Source organism: Rhinopithecus roxellana, chromosome 10 (assembly GCF_007565055.1).
Source record: "Rhinopithecus roxellana isolate Shanxi Qingling chromosome 10, ASM756505v1, whole genome shotgun sequence".
Classification (NCBI taxonomy): domain Eukaryota; kingdom Metazoa; phylum Chordata; class Mammalia; order Primates; family Cercopithecidae; genus Rhinopithecus; species Rhinopithecus roxellana.
The window spans coordinates 65,239,528-65,257,411 of NC_044558.1; the positions used below are offsets into that span (position 1 = coordinate 65,239,528).

Consider the following 17,884-nt stretch of genomic DNA (forward strand, 5'->3'; position numbering starts at 1 on the left):
TGTAGTCTTAAAAATTATTGAAGGCTGTGAAGCACTTTTCTTTATGTGAGTTATATCTATTGATATTTATTATATTGTAAATTAAAACTAGAAATTTAAAAATTTAATCCATTTAAAGGAATAAACCGATTACATGTTAATATAAGTAACATTTTTATTAAGAATTACAAGGTTTTCTCTCCCTTTACTCCCCAAAAAGTTGATTGAGAAGGTTGGTATTGGTTTATCCCAGGATTTCTCAACCTTGGAACTATTTTCAGGATTTCTCAACCTTGGAACTATTTTCAGGATTTCTCAACCTTGGCACTATTTTGGCCTGGACAGTTTTTTGTTGTGGAGGGCTGTCCTGTGCATTGTATGATGTTTAGCAGTATCCCTGGCCTCTACCCAGTAGATGTCAATAGCAGTTTCCCCAGTTGTGACAACCAGAAATGTTTCCAGATGTTGCCAAGTGTCCCTTGAGGGACAAAATCATCCATGATTAAGAACTACTTTTTGGCAGTTTTTGCAAATCCCTTTAATGTCTAGCTTAAAAGACACCTGCATTTTTGTATCTGCTTCTACAGTCTGTTATGATGTGATGATGCGATTGAAGTATATGAATAAAATCTGGTCTCACGCATATATATGTATATATATGTATATAGAGAGAGAGAGAGAAAGAGAGAGAGAGAGAGCTGGAAAAGGAGGATTACATTGTTAGGTTTTATACATAATTATAGATATTCTTTGATAATATGTCAAAACTTGACTAGTAGTAATTTTCTTAATGTTAATTGCAATCTGGAAACTGAAGTGCTATCAGTACACTTTCTATACTCTTAAAATTCACTCCTGAATTTTGAATGGCTCTTTACTCATGCGTGATTTTGTAACATCATGCATTAGTCATTTGGAAAATATTTGCTCACTGAATTATGCAGATCTTCCAAGTGCTGACACATTAAAAAATACAGTACAGAGAAGGGCTTTATGTACACTTCTCATTCTGTTGCACAGAATATTAAAATCTTGTGTACTAAAGGTTCAAGAGCAATAATTTTTACTTCTTCATCAAGGACAGCAGTAAGTGAAACTGTCATTCTTCTGTGAGTGCATGACTGAAGAATTCAGTGCCTACTACTCCAGTTTGGTGCCTCTGCCTTGATTTGTGCTAAGTTGCCAGCAGTTTTACCCAACATTGCTTTTGTGCCATCAATGAAAATGGCAACATAATGAAAAAGTATTATGAAACTAGTTTTCACCTTGCAGACCCTCTGGAAGGGTCTTTGGGTACTCTCAGAAGTTCGGGGATCACACTTTCTAATTCCTAGTTGATAAGTTTTGTGTCATGGATTCTGCTTCTCAGCTGAAGTTTATTTAATCAAATGTACAGAAATCTCCTGTAGTACTACTCATAGCTGTGGTGGAAGGACTTCTGCTTTTAAAACTGAGAAATGAAATTTGGTGTTTTGAAAGTTAATGTATACTTAGGTTATTATTTTAAAAAATTAAATTTAGAGTTCTATCATACTGTGTAATTAGTCAGGTTTGATGTAACTTTATGAATTATCTTTTGAAATTTGGCTTTAGTAACTTTTTAAATGAGTACTACCTTGTAAATAGTAAGTTACATGATCATTTTCTACTTTCTTTCTTTTTTTTTTTTTGAGACAGAGTCTCACTCTGTCACTAGAGTAGAGTGCAGTGGCGCGATCTCAGCTCACTGCAACGTCCGTCTCCGGGGTTCAAGCGATTCTCCTGCCTCAGCCTCCTGACTAGCTGGGATTACAGGTGCACGCCATCATGCCCAGCTAATTTTTGTATTTTTTTTGTAGAGACGGAGTTTCACCATGTTGGCCAGGATGGTCTTGATTTCTTGACCTTGTGATCCGCCCACCTCGGCCTCCCAAAGTGCTGGGATTACAGGCGTGAGCCTCCACACCTGGCCTCTACTTTATTTCAATAGAAAATGTTTTTCTAGCTATATATTAGATGGAAACACTTTCATATAGCATTGAAGGAACTATAAAAATTTTATGTAACAAGATGAAAATAATTATATTACTTAGTTGTCAGTGGTATTTTTGAAAAGTCAGCATTTTTGTTGCCAAAATGCTTTTTGGAAGACTTGAAAAACGATATGTGGTACACACTCTGGTATAAATAAGCTTCATTAAGATAAAATGCTGAAACAATGCAACCGACCTGGTTTTTTTGCACTATGTACCAGAATTTTGACTGTAGTAGATATGGTTTCTCTGATTCATGTATCTGTGCACTAGAATATTTAGAGGAATTATTTAACTTAGGAGTTAATGAACCAACAAAAGGGTTAGTTACTAATAATTAAAACTACACTTGTTTATATTTATTATAAATGTTTTCAGGCAAACAGGGAAGTTAAAAAAAGAGTACAACGAACACTAATATACCCATTGTGTAGATGTAAGCAGTTATTAACCTTTTGTTTTATTTGTTTCATTTATTTGGAGTACAGCATGAATATTTAGAGTAAATTACAGACCTCATTATTTACCGCAAAATGCTTAATGTGTCTAAAAAATGAGCACGTTTTCTTATATAACCATAAAACCTTTATTACGTCTAATAAAATTGATGATAATTACTTAACATAACCTAACACCTAGTCTATATTTAAATTTCACCTAGTTTTCCCCAAATCTTTCTGCAGTGGTCTTGCTGAAACCAAATAAAGTCCATACATGTTATTTGGTTATGTCATTACGTCCTTAATCCTAAAGTGTCTCCTTGTTTACTTTTGTTTTCTTTGTCTTTGACGGGTTTAAGAAACTTGGCTGACCGGGCGCAGTGGCTCATGCCTGTAATCCCAGCACTTTGGGAGACCGAGGTGGGTGGATTACCTGAGGTCAGGAGTTCGAGACCAGCCTGGCCAACATGGTGAAACCCCATCTCTGCTAAAAATACAAAAAATTAGCTGCTCGTGTTGGCAGGCACCTGTAATCCTAGGTACTCAAGAGGCTGAGGCAGGAGAATCACTTGAACCCGGGAGGCGTAGGTTTCAGTGAGCCGAGATCGCGCCATTTGCACTCCAGCCTGGGCAATAAGAGAAAAACTCCATCTAAAAAAAAGGGATCATGGCCAATGTCCTATAGAGTGTTTGATTTTTTTAGATGTGTTTGATTGCTTCTTTGCAGTATTACTTAATTTCTCTATCTTCTATAATTTCTATAAAGTAGAAGTTAAATGCAAAGGCTTGATTGTATCTAGCTAGAGCATTTTTGGCAGGAATACTTCGTAGGGAGTATGTAGTACTTCAGGCTGCATCACATAAGAATTCACTTAATATCTGATTGTCCTGCTGCTGCTAGTGATACAAGATTGGTAGATTTAGGTGAGGATAGCCTGATTCTCTTCATTGAAAGTTGCATCTTTTCCTTCCTTATGACTTGAAAGTGAAGATAAAGATGATATGTTTGGCACCTTGCAAAAATCCTGTCCCCCGTCAACTTTTTACTGAAAGATGTTTAAATCCTTTGATGATCATTAACTGAATCAGTTACAATATTAGGAGCTGAAAAATGGTGATTTTATAATTCTGTCGTTCTTTTTATACATGTTAATGAAATTTTTCTTTATATACGAGATCATCACTTAGGGTTACTTGGTAAATGTGAAATATAGTTAGTTCCTACAAAAAAGGTAGGCTCTGTGGGTGTTTGTTTACTGCAAAGTATTACTTTTTTGATTGAAGGCATGATGTGAAGTCTAATTCCAGTGGTGACAATTTCTTTTTGCCTTTTAAATTTTTTTAAATCATGAGGAACTCATGGATTTTAATATATTTATTATGTTTCAATCATTGGTAAAATGAAGATAATAGTATTTAGTACATAGGATTTTATTAGAGTTTAAAATGAATTAATATGTATATAAAGCCTAGCACCTGGTATATGATAACCACTCATGATAGCTGATATAATAATAATAACAATTATTATCATTACTGTCATCAGGATTTTACATAAAAAATGATTCCATTTGGGTTGAAGGCTGACATTTCAGGCTTTCCTATACTTCAGTATCTTTTAGAGGCTCATTTAGAACTTCTTTTAGTATGGATGGCCCATGTTTAACCCTCTAATTTTTGCATTTAAAGCAGCCACAGTGTTAGTCATATCTTTATTTGCACTTTAACGTTCCTAGGTAAGTTTATGAATAAGTTAATATTTTTAGAGTAAATTACATAATAGCTGTACTTCTTTGTTAAACTCAACCCATTGTCTTTTTGTAAAGCAAAATACTTCCTCTGGTTTTTCCACGGAAATTCCATATCACAGTTTTCATGTGCAGGGGTTTTGTTTGAAATAAGATTATCTGTTAGCTTTTGGTCATGGTGAAGATTATCTGCTGGAGGAGATAAACCAATGTCCAGAAAACCTCTGATGTATCTATCATATCTCAAGTACTCATGACCAGCATTTTAGCTTCTGAATGGAAAGAATTAGAGTTCCAAAAGCTTATTGATAATATAGTGAATAATGTTTAAAGGTCCTCATGTCTCTGAGGGTTTTTATATGCAGTTCTTACAAGGACTTTATGGTGTATAAATAATTATTCCCGCCATTTTACAAATGAGGAAACTGAGCAGTTGGTAAGGTTTACAAGTCTACATAGTATGTAATAGAGCTAAAATTTGAACTTAGATAAAACTCAGACTTCTTAAGTTCCAAGCAATTTTGTCATATTTTTGGAGGTTCAAGTTTTTCAAACTTTGACTCTTGAGTATTGTGATAGAATTCCATTATGTATACAGTGCTTTGGAGATACATTTTTTTGGGGGGTGGTACCTAGGAGTGCAATTGCTGAATTGTATGGCGAGTGTTTGTTTTACTTTCTAAGAAATGGCCAAGCTGTTTTCCACAGTAGTTGTACCATTCTTACATTCCTCTTAGGCAGTGTGTGAGCAATACAGTGGCTCTACATCCTTGATCTTTTTTATTTTTGTCATTCCAGTAGGTGTTTAGTGGTATACTGTGGTTTCAGTTTACATTTCCCTCATTACTGATGATGTTGAGCATCTCATATACTCATTGGCCATCTTTTACATCTTCTTTTTGCGAAGTTTCATTTCATATGTTTGCCCATTTGAAAATTGTCTTGTTTGTATTATTACGTTTTAAAGATTCTTTAATACATTTTAATATCATTTTGATAGCCATGTGTATTGAGAGTACTTTCTTCCAGTCTGGGCATGCTTTCTTATTTTCTTAATGCTTTCTTTCAAAGAGCAGAATTTCATTGATACCCAATTTATCGGTTTTTTCTATGATTCAAACATTTTTCCTATTAAAGCAAGTTTTGCCTACTTTAAAGTTGCAAAGGATACTTTCTGTGTTTTCTTTTAGAAGTTATAAAGTGTCAAAGCTCCGATTTATCTCTTTATTTTTATTCTTACTTTTACCATCTTGGTTAGATCTCTGTCATTTTATGCCTGCATTACTGAGTAGTTCCACAGCCTCCTAACTGCTATTAGAACCTTGCCCTCCAGCATTCCAGTTCATCTTTCTTAACAAAACAACCAAACAAAAAATTAATTTTTACATATTTTGGTGAGATTATGATGGGTTCAGGGTTCTTATAGGTGTATATGACCAAAGAACACATGGATCCTATGAAGTAGATCTCTGAGGGAAATAATATGAATAAAAGAAAAATATAAAATTTTAAATGAAAGTACCACTTTTTATTATTAAAGCTTTTAACTATAAAAAACTAGTGCGATGGCTACATTTATGTCACTCTCATTCTCAAAAAGGCAGTGGTTTACTGTTGCTTAGAGCAGTAGCACCTAAGTCTGGCTCTATCTGAGTCACCTGGAAGCTTTGCTTAGATAGGGATTTCACTCCACTCTTTCAGAATCTCTAAGGGTGAGGCTCAGTAACATAATGTGTTTATAAAGCTCTCCAAGTGTGTCTGATGTAGCAACATTTGGACCAGCAAGTGGAAACCAGCAATTGAGAGCATAAATTTAGGCTTCCATAATCTTTAGTAGTCAAGGTTCTTAGTATGTCTGATTTTACTGTACTCTTCCAATTTCATCTTGTGTTTCTCATCATCATGGACCCGGCTAGATAGCTTTCTTCACTGTTTCCCAGTGAGACTGTACTTTCATTTGTGCTGGTCTTCTGTCGTGGAATATGCTTCTCCTTTCCACTTGCTTATCCAAATACTTCTCATTCTTGAAGGTGTAGTTTAAATCTGTTCTCTTTTATAAGGCTTTCTTAGGTGATACTGTTATCTCAGTTTTCAAAATTCTTATATCACTGCTTTGGGGATTTCACAACGTGCTGCTTTATATTGTTATTGTAATAGGTATGCTTGATTTCTTCAAGCAGTGTTGTAAAGAGAGTTAAATGCCTTCAATTACATGCATAATAAATGAATGATTGCTTACCATCAATTTAAGAATTTCATCTATTCTCATTCATGTTTCTAGCTGAATCTCTATCATGTATGTTGACTCATACCACTTAATGTAGCTTATCATTCTTTAAAAGCAGTTTTGAAGTTTTTTGCACTCTGGTTTTGTTCTATCGTTTTAGTATTTTTTTTTTTTTTTTTTTTTTTTTTGAGATGGAGTCTTGCTCATCACCCAGGCTAGAGTGCAGTGGCGTGATCTCGGCTCACTGCAAGCTCCGCCTCCCGGGTTCACGCCATTCTCCTGTCTCAGCCTCCCGAGTAGCTGGGACTACAGGCGCCTGCCAACGCGCCCAGCTAATTTTTTGTATTTTTAGCAGAGACGGGGTTTCACCGTCTTAGCCAGGATGGTCTCGATCTCCTGACCTTGTGATCCACCCGCCTCAGCCTCCCAAAGTGCTGGGATTACAGGCGTGAGCCACCGCGCCCGGCTAGTATTTTTTTTAAGAGCCGGGGAGACTGATTCTCCTTACCCCACACACACCAAAATACATTTTTATTTGTTATATGTTTAGATTATGGTGAATTGGATTATTCAAAAAATTGTGTATTTTCTAGATTGTTTTCCTTATTCAAAGGCTTAGTATCAGTTTACTTTAAAATAATTTTACCTTAAGTATAATTATAGTCTCTTAAAGAAGATGGTATTTGTTTTGATTTATTTGAGCCAAACATATTTCAATTGTTTATTAAGAAAGACAGATATGTAAGGGCCGGGTGCAGTGTCTCATCCCTATAATAGCAAAACTTTGGGAGGCCGAGGTGGGCGGATCTCCTGAGGTCAGGTATTTGAGACCAGCCTGGCCAACGTGGTGAAACCATCTTTACTAAAAATATTAAAATTAGCCAGGCGTGGTGGTGCATGCCTGTAGTCCCAGCTACTTGGGAGGCTAAGGAAGGAGAATCACTTGAACTTGGGAGGCAGACGTTTCAGTGAGCCAAGATAGCGCCACTGCACGCCAGCCTTGGTGACAGAGCGAGACTGTCTCAAAGAAATAAAAAAGACAGAAATGTAGATTAATTAGGTTCGCTTTCACCCTTTCCTCCTTTGCATTTAAGGACAATGCCAAAGGAGCCTGGAGACTAAATTATAGCTCATCTCATGGGCAAATAGGCAATTTCTTCTGTGTCACGTTTGAGATTCTTATCAAAGCTTCATGAAATACTGTAACTTACCCTGTAACTACTCTTTCGTTCTTGGTTGTAAAAAGCTATTTTGTACGTTTTTATTTTTTAAAAAAATCTTTCAGTTATAGTGCTTTGTGAGAGAATATATAGTATTGCTTTACTAACACTTAAATGAGTCAATTTCAAAATAATTTTTAAGTCTTTAAAATTTTAAAACTTTTAAAACAAAAACTTTAACCTGCTTAATCAGTTTTATCAAAATTAACAGACTCTGCTTGGTTTAGCTAGGCTTGAATTAAAATATCTATTTTTAGTTTTGTGTCTCTTATCTCTTAGTACGTTCTCTTAAACCTGCAGAGTCCCTTCACTTTAAATGCTCTAGCAGCACTAAAAATATAAGTCAGTATCCACTACTTCATAGAAAACATCAAAGGAGATTTTCTTTCATACAATTTGCTAATGTGAAGATACTGTACCAGATTCCTCAGGGTGACAGCATTAGATATTACTGGTTAGACACTCAGAGTGCCTTCATTTAAGTGGTTCACAGATAAGAAAGACCTAGAAATCACTTTCCTCCATGAATTGAAGCAGTTCCTCCTGTCTTGTTAAGATATTTCTAGTATCAGTTCTGAACATACATGGGACTGTACTGTACACATATAACAAATGTGTTCTTGAATATACTATATTTTGGAAAATTGTTTTACCCAAAAGAGGGCTTGTAGTTAGACCCACCCCTCCATTATCTTTAATTTCCCCCTCAAATGCTGTGCTTTGTTTTGTAGCCAGAGGTTGTTTCTTTAGAGGTAGTATAATTACAGATTATGCTAACTTTCATCTGAGTTTTAAAATCCTTAATGCATTAAATATCTGTAATTTAGATTTCAAGTTATTTTTTAAAATAGGCTGTTTTCTGTTTTGAAGTTCCTTGTCTTTGGGTAGTTGCTTCATAGAACTATGAAAATACCTATTGAATAATGAAAGAGAATATAATATTTGGCAAATTCAGAATATAAAAATAAAATCTTTTTTAAAATCTCTTATAAAATGTTATGGTACCTTTGTTCAACTGTTCCTATATTCCTACAGGAGAAACTGAAATACTTCGAAAGCATTTATTGAAAAGTAAGAATGAATAATTCAGCTTTAATTATCTTTACAAAGATGGGGGGCAACTGTCTTATTCTTGCCAGGCCTTATTAATTGCTTCTTTAACAAAGCAGAAAGGTGAACATTAAGAACACCACAGAATTTTTTAAATAATTTTTTATTTTTGTGGGTACACAGTAGGTATAAATGTTTATGGGGTACATTAGATGTTTTTATACAGGCCTTCAATGCCTAATAATCACATCATGGAAAATATGCATTTCCTCGAGCATTTATCCTTTGTGTTACAGACAATCAATTATACTCTTTTAGTTACTTTAAAATGTACAATTAAATTATAATTGAATATAGTCACCCTGTTGTGCTATCAAATACTAGGCTGTATTCATTCATGCTATTTTTTTGTACCTATTAAGTGTCCTTAGCTCCCCTCACCCCACCCTCTCACTACTCTTCCCAACCTCCGGTAACCATCCTTCTGGTCTGCATCTCCATGGGTTCAATCGTTTTGATTTTAAGATATCACAAATGAGTATTTTTTTCTTGAAAAAATGTTCTTTTATATATCTTTTTTTAACTTAATATAACATTAAAAAATGATCAACTATTACCTGTACTCGTTTCTCAGCTCTTTTCTGTTGGGATTTAACCTTCTAGGTTTTGCAAGTTGGACAGATTGAGATCTCCTTTTAGCAAGAGTGGTAAAAGTTTTATCTGTAGAATTGACTACTACAATTTTGTTTTTCTTATATGAGGGCTAGAAAGGACTTTCTGTATTTTTAATAAATGTACAGCCAAGTAATATCAGTAGAATTATTAAGTAATGTTTGTATAATTTTTGAGAGAAAGCAAACAGATTCATAGAATTTTTTCTTTTTCTTCTTCTTTTTGGTTGTTGTAACTTTGAAGATATATAAACTTTAAGAATGAAACAATGAAATCTTAGCAAGTTGATCTCTTTTGAATTCAGTATTCAAACTACTGGGGAATTCAGTATTTTTCGAGTCTCCTCTATCAAGGTGGCTTTCATTTAGCCTGCTTGTAAATAGTCCTGTAGTAGAAAGCAAGTGCAAAGATGATTTTCGCAGCTCCTGCCCACCTGAGTTTAATTTGTAATTGGGAAATATAGGGGAAAGAAGTAGGGAAACATTGTAAGGAAATATGAAAACTTAACGTAAGCAAACTTTCAGTTCCAGTAACATAGCAAAGTAGATGTTCAGAAAAAATCCTTCTAGTAAGAACATCAAAATACTAAGTAAAATGTCTTAGAAATTTAAAATGTGAGTTGTCAGTAAAATAAGGGAATTAACAGGAGGGGCAGAATTATTGAGAAAGCGGGACTCCAGAGGTGATGAGATCTGGAGCCAGCATCTACTAATTTCTGAAGGTCTAAAGCTTGAGTTCTAGCAAGAGAAAGGAGTAAAAGACTGTGGCCCATTCATGATGGAAATTTGGATTGAAGATTTCTCCTCATAAAATTAGAGGTCCTGAAGGGTAACGTACTTTTAGTTAATGAACTGGGAAACATACCCACAGAGGAAGACTATATTTGCCTGTCTTGGTCTTGATTCTAGGTCAAATGATGGCAGGGGAGAGTCTTCCTTGAGAAATTCTAAGCACAAGCACATATTTATATGAGTTTAGGGTCAAAATCCATATTATCTCTGTGGCAAAAACACCCTTCAGTTTAGTTCAAAACAATTTGGGCTATTAGTATGCACAAGTGCCTGGAAGAATTGGCACAAGTCTTCGTTCTTTAGAAAAGAGTATTTTAAACACAGACTTCAAAGAAGTATATATGAGCCCATAATTTAAAATCAATAAAAAATTAAAATGAGATACCATTGTGTACCTATAAGAAAGAATAGCTTAAAATCCAAAATGCTGTCACCACCAGATGCTGGCGGTGATGTGAAAAAAAAAAATCGTCAACACGTGGGATAACAAACCATTGTCAGAATTCACATGAAGTACCTACTGTGCATTTGTATAAAGTCTGCATCAGTTTGAACTATCAGTTGCAGAATGAAATTTAATGGGTGAACGTCATTTTTAAAAGAGATAATGCTGAGGATCTTTCAGAATTCTTGAAAGACAACAACTGTCTGATTAAAGAGGCCCCACAATTTCCAAGCAGGAAATCTGAAAAATAATAGCCTTAATGCTGATACTTGGCAAGAAGAAAGGCTCAGAAGTAAGGAACTAGAAAAAGAATAATAGAATAAACCCAAAGTAAACAGGGAAGGAAATAATAATAAAGATAATAAGTTAATTAAATAGAAGACAAGACACAGTTGAGATCAGGGAAGATGGTGGTTGTTTGAAAAGGCTAGTAAAATTGTCAAACCTTGGGCAAGCTTAAGCGGAAAAAGAAACATTAGGAATGAAAGGGGACACAACTAAAAATACAAGTAGATGTTTAAAAGATATTATAAACAACTTTAAGCCAATAAATTTCAAAAATTTAATGAAATGAACAGATTTCTGGAAAGATGATTTCCCAAAACTGACTAATTAGAAAATTCTAGTGATTTTTATAATCTTTAAAGTCACCTAATTAGTAATACAGATTACTTTTACAAAGAAAACATGAAGCTCAGATTTACGAACAAATTCTACCAAACCTTTAGGGGAAAAATAAAAAGTTTAATTTCACATTAGTACTGTATTTCATTAATTATAAAAACACTCTCCCCCCCAGCACATACATATTCTGTCATCTCTGAAATTCAGTTGAATCTTAAATTGATGGTGTTTTACAATCTCTGTTGGTCATTGTTATTGTTAAACACTGTTTTTTTAATCATTCTGAGTTTGGGATGTGTGCTATATATCTTTTTGTTGTTGTTGTTGGAGATGGAGCCTGTCTCTGTCGCCCAGGCTGGTGTGCAGTGGCACAATCTTGACTCACTGCAACCTCTGCCTCCCGGGTTCAAGTGATTCTCCAGCCTCGGCCTCCTGAGTAGCTGGGATTGCAGGCGTGCACCACCATGCCCAGCTAATTTTTGTATTTTTAGTAAAGATGGGGTTTCACCATGTTGGCCAGGCTGGTCTCGATCTCCTGACCTCGTGATCCACACACCTTGGCCTCCCAAAGTGCTAGGATTACAAGCGTGAGCCACCACATCTGGCCTGTGTGCTATATATCTTATAATTGCCATCAGTCTCTCCACCTCTCCCCGTATTTTATGACCTCTCTGAAGTCAGGAATATAGCCTGTAGTTGGTGACATCTTAGAACTGATAAAATGAAAAAAAGAAACATTCCTTAAATCAGGCTTTTATATGAGAGGCAGACAGGGACATTGCAAGAGAAAAAAATTATAAGACATTTATTGTTCATGAACCTAGATGCAGAAATTCAAAAATTATTAGCAAACTGAATCTAGCAAGGTAAGCATTGTACTCACATCAGGTTGTTCCAGTAGTGCAAGGATGGGTTTGATATTAGAAGATCTATGATTTCCACTTAACACTTTAACAAATTAAAGAAGAAAAACTGTTATCATCCTACTAATAAGGAAAACATATTTGAAAATTTTAACATCTAGTCACAATAAAAACTCTTAGCAAACTAGGAATAGACGGGATCTGTCCTAACCTTGTGAAGTTAGAATCTAGAACAAGAAAAAGGTGTGGACTATTTACACTTCATCTCAGATATTTCAAATTTAGCCAGTGAATAAAAAGTAAAGGAAGAAACAAACTAATAACTATTCTATACAGACCCCCTAATTGACATAGAAATCATTAAAATTATTAAGAAGTTAGTTAGGCATGGTGTAGTCCCAGCTACTTGGGAGGCTAAGGTGGGAGGATTGCTTGAGTACAGGAAGGTCGAAGTTACAGTGAGCCGTAATCGCATCACTGCCCTCCAGCATGAGCGACAGAGTCAGATCCTGCCTGAAAAAATATATATATTATTAAGAAGTTACTGAATATATGTTAACTGCAGTTCTGTAGACCCATAACAAGTGGTTAGCAAAATGTGATTCAAGATACACTACTTAAAATAACAGAAAATATGTTACACAACAATAAGTCTAATAAGAGACGTGAAATATCTTATGTGGGAAAGTGAACATTAAGATTGTGTATTCTAAATAAATAGACCATGTTTATGATAGGAAAATTCAACATTATTCCAGCATGACATCACTTCTCATTGATTTTATAGGGTCAATGCATTTTGAATCAATATCTCAACAGGAGTTTTTTGAAAGTACTTGATAAGACCATTCTTAACTCTCTAGGGAAAGCAAAGAGCAAAGAAGAGTCAAGATACTCCTGAAGAAAAGCAGAACCAGGCAAGGGTGGGAGTAGAGATGCATTGCAGTGCATGTAACTAACAAAGGATTACTATCCAGAGAAAGTTAAGTACTCTTTTGGATTAACCAAAAAGACCAAAAAGTTCACCAGAAAGATGTCCAAAAGACATGAATAGATACCTCACAGAAAAGGTAAAACAGATGGCCAATGTAAAATGATGCTCAACATCATTAAGAATTACCAAATGTAGTTAATCACCAAATAGTAATGAATTGCTATTTCATACCCACCTACCACATCAAAAAAAATTTTCAAGTCTGATAATTACAGGTGTCAGTAAGGATATGAAATCATATGAATTCCCATTTACAACTGATGGAAGCATAATTGGTAGAACCATTTTTGAAAAATAATTTGACATTACATGGTAAAGTTAAAGATAAACTGGAATCCTTTGCTTTTATGCTTCCAGGAATACTCTCACACATGTACCAGCAGAATTGTTAGTAATAGAAGCAAAACACCTGAAAAAACCTAAATGTTTGTCATGAGTGGAATGAATAAATATTACAATATATTCATACAGTAGAATACCATACAGTTTTGAAATGAATGCTTTAAAGCTACAGGAATCAACATGGAAGAATTTATGAAACAAATTAAAGTTAAGACACGTAAAGTTTAAAAACAAAACTTACCAATGCATTATAGGCAATAGGGATAGATATGTGATAAAACAATAGAATGAGTAAACAGAATTAGGGATAATGGTAGATACGTGATAAAACAATGGAATGAGTAAACAGAATTGGGGATAATGGTGAACTCTGGCTGGAAGAGAGGGAGATATTTCTAATGCACATGTGTTTTATAAACTTGTATATATCATATTTAAAATAAATGTTTATTCTTTCTTTTTTAAAAGTATAGTTTGTGGACTGTTACTGGTTTCTGTCATGTTTTCCTAGTTCTGTAACTAGATGAAAAAAATGAGTACACTACCATGAGTTTTTTTGTTAAGTTAAATTCCTTCAATTCAAAACATTGTCCTTTATTATAAGATCGTAGTTTTTCCAATGTATAGTATTTAATGTCCCTTTATGAATTGATGGAGATTGTGAGTTACGGGTGTTTTTTGTTTTTGTTTTTGTTTGTTTTTTGAATGTGTCTTATCAAGATGAAAATCCAGATAGCTGTTGGGGGGGCGTGGAATTTTACTGATCCACAAATTTCAAAATTTAGGGACCACTGGTTTATGTTATTTACCATATGAGAGGATTGTGGGTACATGATAAAGATGTGAAAATTCTTACATTTTTAGATGAAATAATGAACCATGAAGTTAGTTTGAAACATGGTTACAACCATGGATCCAAAAGAGCTTCTTAAGGACAGTGTTAGGCTCATCATTCAGGAAATTTTTGGAGTGTGGCAACCAGTAATTTATATCCAAATACAAAGCCCATAAGGTTAGATAGAGTCTCTGGTGGGTAAGTAAAAAGATGCAAGCATTGGCACCAATATATAAACATCAGCTAGGAAAGGGAGTGGAGACACCAGTATTCAGGCTTGCCGTTCTAGAATAAGCAGTATTCTCTCATAGTTTGGTTTTCATGCTTACAGAGAATGGCTGCAAGACTCCAGTTACCTTTGGAGCATTTGAATATGTACGGTGGGGAGTAAGATTTTCTTTATGTTTTGAGAGCTTAGTTATAGAGAAGAAATAGTGCCTGGAAAGAGTAGTAGGCCCTTTCTAATATGATATTTGCATAGATTTCTAGTGGTAGAATTCTTTAAACAATGATGTTTTGAAAGTTTTGGGTTGAGTCCCTGATTTGCAAACTGCCTTTGTATGTAAAGGAAGACCCACTTGGGTGATTTAGGTTCTATAAGCTGTCCTTTCTTTACTGTCATTGTGATGTCGCTCATTTTTTTCCCTTCCCACCACAGATCGTATTGCTGCCTGAAACTATCTTTTTATTTTTTAGCTTTATTGGCATGTAATTGACAAATATAAATAATATATATTTCTTGTACAACTTGGTGTTTTTTGAAATTATCACCACAATCAAGCTACTTAACATTTCTATCACCTCACCGTTACCATTTTTTGGCATGTGTTGTGAGATCGGTTAAGATCTCCCCTCTAAGCAAATTTCTAGTATTTAATACAGTATTAACTATGCATACATTAGATCCCCAGAACTTACTCATACTGCATACCTGAAACTTGTACCCTTGGACTAACATCTCCCCATTTCCCCCACTCCTCAGCCTCTAGCAACCACCATTCTAATTCTGTGCATCTATGAGTTCAACTATTTTAAATTCTACATGTAAGAGAGATCATGCAGTGTTTGTCTTTCCATGTCTGGCTTATTTCACTTAGTGTAATGTCCTAAGCATTGTCTCTGTTGTCACAAATGGGAAGATTTCCTTCTTTTTCAAGGCTGAATAATATTCTATTGTATGTGTGTATATATGTATATGTATATATACACACATATATAAAAACCTCAGTTTATTTATCCATTCTCTGTCAGTGGACATTTAGGTTGTTTCCATATCTTTGCTATTGTGAATAATGCTATGGTGAGCATGAGAGTACAGTTATCTCTTTGAGATACAGATTTCATTTCCTTTGGATATATACTCTAAAGTGGTGTTGTTGAATCATACAGTAATTCTATTTTGAATCTTTTGAAGAACCTTCATACTGCTTTTCATAATAGATGTACCCATTTATTTTTCCACCAGCTGTGTACAAAGAGTCCCTTTTTCCCTGCATCCTAGTGAAAAGTTAACTTATGTCTTATTGATAATGGCCATTGTGGTTTTGACTTGTGTTTCCTTGATGATTAGTGATGTTGAACATTTGTTATATACCTAATGGCCATTTGTATATCTTCTTTTGAGAAATGCCTGTTCAGGTCTCTTGCTCACTTTTTAATTAGGTTATTTTGTTTCTTTTCATTTTTTAATTTTTTGTTATTGAGTTGAGTTTTTAATATATTTTGTATATTAGCCCCATATTAGATACAGCGTTTGCAAATATTTTCTTCTCTTCTGTCAGTTGCCATTTCACTGTGTTGATTGTTTCCTTTGCTGTGCGGAATCTTTCTAGATTGATGCAGCCTTATTTGTTTTGCTTTTGTTGCCTTGGCTTTTGGTGTCATATCCCAAAAGTCATTGCTCTGACCAATGTCAGGAAGCTTTTATTCCTTTTTTCTTCTGGTAGTTTTATGGTTTCAGCTCTTACAGTTAAGTCTTTAATTCATTTTGAGTTGACTTCTGCATGTGGTGTGAGATAAGGGACAAATTTCTTCCTTCTGCATGTGGATATCCAGTTTGCCCACCACCATTTATTGAAGAGAATATCTTTTGCCCATTGTATGTTCTTGGCACACTGGTTGAAGATAAGTTGACCATAAATGTGTGGGCTTGTTTCTGGGCTCTCTATTCTGTTCCATTGGTCCATATGTCTGTCTGTATGCCAATGCTATACCATTTTGATTACTGTTGTTTTGTAATATATTTTGAAATAAGCAAATGTGGTACCTCTAGCTTTGTTTTTTTCTTCTTCTTGATCAAGGTTTCTTTAGCTATTCTGGGTCTTTGTGATTTCATATGAGTTTTAGGAATTTTTTTTTTTTTGAGACAGAGTCTCACTCTGTCACCCAGGCTGGAGTGCAGTGGTGTGATCTCGGCTCACTGCAACCTCTGCCTCCTGGGTTCAAGCAATTATCCTGTATCAGCCTCCTGAGTAACTGGATTACAGGTATGCACCACTACACCTGGCCAATTTTTTTTTTTTTTTTTTTTTTTGTATTTTTAGTAGAGATGGAGTTTCACAATGTTGGTCAGGCTGGTCTCGAACTCCTGACCTCATGATCCACCACTTTGGCCTCCCAAAGTGCTGGGATTACAGGCGTAAGCCACCGCACCCAGCCACTTTTGGTATTTTTTTAAAGAATGGCATTGGGATTTTGATAGTGATGGCTTTGAGTCTGTAGATCTTTTGGATAGGATGGACATTTTAACAATATTAATTCTTCTAATCCACAAAAATGGGATGTCTTTCCATTTATCTGTGTCTTCCTTCATTTCCTTCATCACTATTAATTTTCAGTGTATAAATCTTTCACCTCTTTTTATTTCTAAGTATTCTTTTCTAATTTCCTTTTTGAGTAGCTCATTATGTATAGAAACACCACTAATATTTGTATCCTGCAACTTTACTGAATTTGTTTATTAGTTCTAAAAGCTTTTTATGGAACCTGTAGGGTTTTCTACATATATGATTATGTCATCTGCAAACAGGGAGAGTTTTACTTTTTCCTTTACTGTTGGACACCTTTTATTTCTTTTTCTTAATTCTTCTGGCTAGGACTTCCAATACTAGGTTGAATGGAAATGGTAAGAGTGGGCATCCTTGCCTTGTTCTGGATCTTAGAGAAAATGTTTTTTGGCTTTTCACTATTGCTTATTATGTTGTCAGTGGGCATTTCATATGTGGTCTTTATTGTGTTTAGATAAATTTCTTCTATACCTATTTTGTTGAGAGTTTTTGTTATGAATAGATATTGAATTTTTTTGGATGCCTTTTCCGCATTTACTAAAGTGATTGCATGGTTTTATCTTTCATCTTGTTAATGAGGTGTATAACATTGATTGCTTTGTGTATGTTGAACCATCCTTGCATGCCATTTGACCATAGTGTACGATTCTTTCAGTGTGCTGTTGAATTCTGTTTGCCAATATTTTATTAAGTATACATTATGTGTATAGTTGTTCATAGTTGTAGTATCTATTTTTTCTGATTTTATGTGAATCTTCTCTTTTTTTCTTAGTCTCGCTAAGAGTTTGTTGATTTTATCTTTTCAAAAAACTCCTTTTTATATTGTTTTTCTATTCTCTCTTTTATTTATTTCTGT

The 17,884-nt window shown here is 34.6% G+C and overlaps 1 protein-coding gene across 12 annotated transcripts in view; it reads left to right on the forward strand.

The window, feature by feature from the left end:
- OSBPL8 (oxysterol binding protein like 8) overlaps nucleotides 1-17,884 on the forward strand; it is a 211,942-nt gene that overhangs the window by 103,995 nt on the left and 90,063 nt on the right. The window lies entirely within an intron of this gene.